The following is a 5,000-nucleotide window of genomic DNA, read 5'->3' on the forward strand; positions in this document are numbered from 1 at the left end:
AACCTTTTGAAATTTTCAAATTTCGAAATTTGTTCATATTCATATTCAAACTTCTTTTGATCATATCTTTTTATCCGTAGCTCCATTTTAGATGAATCCAATTGCGTCGGATTCGTTTCAAAGTAATCTTTCCGTTTGTATCATTAGTTTTAAATTTTCAACTTATAATTTTGATCAAATCAGATTTATCTATTAGTGCCCAAAAGTGTTCACATCGTTCTAAGCCGATTCAATGTTATATTCAAATATTTCTATCTTTTGATCCGCTATTTCAAATCTAGTAATTCTTTTTTTCTACACGCTCATATTGATCTCCTATATCCAGTAGCATCATTAGTTTCGACCTTTGAACCTTACAAATTTGAGCGATTCAAATTTGTATTCGAACATTCATTAGATCTTATCTTGCAAATCATACCACCTTTTCAATTGATTCCTTTTACCCCTAAACACTCATGTCATATATTTTTGTACGTAACCATCGTACTTCAGTTCAACTTCTCTTGACCTTTTGAATGCAAATTTAATTCATACTTCAGTTCGCTATAACTTGCGTTGTAGTGCTCCATTTCAAGAAATTCTTTCTACAAATAAATTCTTATGCCTTATACTATTTGTCAAACAACATTCATGTTGTTCTCCCAATATTTTTGATCATCTCCCATAGTGTATGCAAGTCGAGCTTATATAGCAATGGTTCCTCGTCCATTAATTCTTTTGATCTCATTCATGCACCTTCACTTTACAACACACTTAGGACCTTCTTATTAAACCTTAGTACGTTGTTATTTTGCACCAAGACATGCTTTGTTATTATGTTCTCTTGGTTCTTCCTTTTTGGCATGAATGTTTATTGAATGCTATTCGTTTACGATAGATTGCTTAGATTGCTCGAAGTGTGGCGAGTAGAATTATCAGGATTATGAGAGCGACTATCTTCATCAAGTAATACCAGGCAAGTCACTTTGATCATACTATCACCTATGTTTTATGCATTGTAGTTCTACCATCCTATGCCCAATTGCATGCTGCCTAGGTACTTGGAAACTTTAGTCTAGTTGTAGTATCATGTGGTAGGAACACAACAACCCCGGCACTTGGCCCCGGGACGACAATTTCTTAATGCTATGCTTGAGTAGACGGGTTATCGGTTGAGTGTATGCCACGAGTGATGCGAGGTTGATATAATAATCAAGACCGGACTAAGACAAGATTTTCAAGACCTCGGACGCAATGCAACTCTGGGTGAAGGACGGTTGACCGGCTCCCTGGAAAACCCAGTGGATGCCCGGGATGCTGGAGAGGCCATGTCATCCTGCGGAAAGCTTCACCCAGGCTCAAAGAGATGGATGGATATTTTCAAGACCCAAGGCTTACCTGCACAGCCACAAGTCATTATGGGCTCTGGCTTGGTTGGACAACGCGGCGACTCTGGACAGGCGGTGCTAGCAGATGTAGACGAACGGTAGGAATGGATGGGCACCGACAGGGATTCAGAGGGACCCGTTGAAAGACCATGTTTTGATCATCCGGTCTTCAAACATCCTGAAGTGCGAGGACAAACCCGGAGGCGATCAAATCTTGTGGGGAACGTGTGCAAAACTCTGCAGAGTACTCAAACCTAATCGATTAGCCGTGTCCACGGTCATGGACAACTTGAGCCAAAGGAACTGAAGTTATCTGGATTTCTCAACACCATTATATATATTGATGTGGGGATTATTGACAACTCGGGTACGAGAATTGGTTGGCGGAACCATCTCGTTAACAACCAACAATGTAGTAACATTTTGCTTTTAGCCCTCTCTTGATGTAGGAGAAAACTTGCTTTTCGCTAAAAACTTATAGCCCCACCTGCCATATATGCATATAGTATAGATGATTACTTTTCACCCCTCTCTTATGTGACTTGCCGGCATATTCAATATGCTGACCTACACGGCTGCAACGTCTTATGTTGCAGATATTTTTCTTCGACGAGTAAGAGTACGATTCAGGGTTACGGTCTACACTCAACTTGCCGTTGGTGTTTATTGGGACTCCACTCCCTTGACCGCTTCCGCTGAGATATTTAAGGTATATATCAGTTTTACGCTATTTTACATGTGATTGCACTTTGATATATACATTGATGTACTGTGTGTGCCAGCATACTGATCCAGGGATGGCACAGAAACACAGAGGCTTGACTCGTCTTGAGTCGGGTCGCTACAGAGATGGTATCAGAGCACATGTTGACTGTAGGACGTGACCCTAGAAACTGGAAACTTCTTAGGATAGGATCTCTCAAAAATCTTATTTTCGAGAACACCTTTTACTTCTCATCTCTTCTGATTTCATCAAACATTCTCTCTCGCCTCCAAATAGTTAGACAATACCCTTACCCCTTTGACCTCATGGAGAATCAACAGAGTTCTACTTCAAAGTAAAGAGGATTTCATCATGCATTTGAAGAATTGAAGCTGCGCCAATTGAAGACTCTCAAGACCCGAAGAACTCGAAGACCCCGAAGTGTCCGAATAATTATATGACCATTAGAAGTCCAAACCCCTTTTATATACTCACGTTAGATATGATGATTTGTGAGCCGTCATTGGTGTGTGTTTTCCGACGGCCACAAATAAAATCTATTCTCAAAAATATTGTTTGTATTGTGTGTATCCCCCTCCCTCTCTTACCCATCGCATCCCCAAAACCTCAACCCTACCAGATGGAGTATGAAGCTGGACTTGTAGTCTCTGGACCGATGACCCAGCTGGAAGCTGAGATATGGATTCAGAACATGGAGAACCACTTCGGGAGCAACTTGATCTCGAGGAAGCATGAAGTGGAACACGCACTCCGGTACTTTACCCAAAGTGCTGCTATCTGGTGGAAAATGCACCACGCCATACAAGGATTTAGTGGAGCAGAAAGTTGGGGCGAATTCAAGAACACTTTGTTAAGATCCCGTCTCATTCAGAAGAAGAAGCCTTGTGCATGCAAGATCTGTGGAGAAATAGGACACACCCAGGAAGAACACACGGATGGATGCACTCATTGTGAAGAAAATCACCCAGCGGAGGAGTGCCCAAGTAGTCAGGTGACTTGTTTCTTGTGTGAGGGAACCACCCACTACCCAGCTCAGTGTCACATTTACCCCAAGGTGCAACAAGTTGTCAAGCAGCAGAAAGATGCAGTGAAGGAAACCCTCAAGAAGAAGATTCTAGAAGGACCGGTGATGAACGAAAATATTGAAGACCCTGATGGACAAGGTCTGACCAGATTTTTCTCCAATGCATGCTACTCATGTGGAGAAGAAGGACATTATTCACAGGATTGCAAGAAGAGAAGCCAAGAGTATCTGGGATACTTCCCGTCGGAAGAAGTGGAGTTTGATCTACTTGAAATGGAAGAACTGGCCAAAATAAAGGAGTCCGGAAAGAAGAAAAAATACCCTCGGAAGAACCAAATCTCTGCAGACATAGACCTGAGTCATGTCAGATGTTCCAAGTGTATGAAATTTGGCCACCACAAATACATGTTCTCAGGAAGGAAGCCGGGAATCCAAGGAGCAAAAGCAGAAGCTAAGAAGCCTCGAGACTGGTCAGAACTCATTTGCTTTCGTTGCAAGGAAGCAGGACATTTTGCTAGCGATTGTCCGCAAAGGAAGAAAGCTAGAATGGAGTAGTTAAGTTTTGACCGGGGCAATAAGTGTAATCTGAAGCACTCTTGTTTTCAAGAGATCATGGAGTGAAATTTTTGTAACAGAAGTCCCTGAGATTGTAATAACATCATGAATAAATGGAATTTATTGTCTCATGATTGCCTATGTTGAAAATGTATGCGTTGTTTCTCTGAGAGCAAAGATCTCTAAACAATTATGAGGATATGAGGGAATATGGTCTATACAGGCATGAGTATAATTCATTTAAGTGTGGTAGTAATCGGTAAACCCCACAGGATACACTTAGTAGGAATGTACCATGATTTCAAGGAGCACCTCGGAAAGTTCGAGTGGAACTAAAGTACCTCCAAGAGAGGCAGATGAATAAAGTTGGCAGAAATGCTCGACCATACCGAACCATGTGGATGGCAGCATTTGTAACAAAGTACTTTTGAATTGGAGTAATAAAGGATTGATTTTGAAATGAATATGATTTATGGAAGAAGCTATGATGGATCAGCAAACGTTTTCTTAGGAGCATACAAAAACCTGAGAGTTGTGAAGATACGATAGATGTTTCGTTCAGCTTGCAGAACCAATGGATTATCCGAACTTCGTTCGTGGACAAGAGAAATTCTGCAACGCTTGTGAGGATGCCCAAGTGTTAGAATGCGAGATTTGCTAAACCTTATACAGAGAAATGATTTGGGTGCGGAATGGATTGATCACCATGACGACTTACTCTTATCATTGATCTTGCTATTCGGAATGGTAAATCTGAGAGACTTACCCATATAGAGAGATGACGTTCTTTGAAGCTTTTGTTTAAGCCTTAGAATGGTATAAGAAAAGCCCATGTACATGGCACTTGTTGTCACGCGTAGGAAATTTTACGGTGAGGATGAAACCAAGACCCCTCTCTCTGCAGGATAACCACAAATGGTAGACCACCATGAGAACCATCGATATGTTATTTAGAATTGACCACGAGACTGTCAGTTAAGAAGACCCAGTGACGGAAGAAGCTTATATCAACGGGAGAGCATCACCAAAGGATTTAATATGAAGACTGTGCGATGTCAGTTGCCAAAACCCCAGAGGATCGTTAAAGCATTTTGAGGGACCAGTACCTCTAATTTTAAGTGTGGTAGCATCCCACTTTGCCAGAGATTGGATTTGTTAGAAGACCCCCAAACCCTAACCTTTCTTTCTAGCCTCTTCGAATCTCGAGGACGAGATTCATTTTAAGTGTGGTAGTTTGTAACATCCCAAAATTATAAATTTTGGAATGTTAATATAATTATTAGATTGAATTGTTTGTTTGTTTGAGTGATTGAAACTTGAGTGGAATTTG

This window comes from Hordeum vulgare, chromosome 6H (genome assembly GCF_904849725.1).
Source record: "Hordeum vulgare subsp. vulgare chromosome 6H, MorexV3_pseudomolecules_assembly, whole genome shotgun sequence".
NCBI lineage: Eukaryota > Viridiplantae > Streptophyta > Magnoliopsida > Poales > Poaceae > Hordeum > Hordeum vulgare.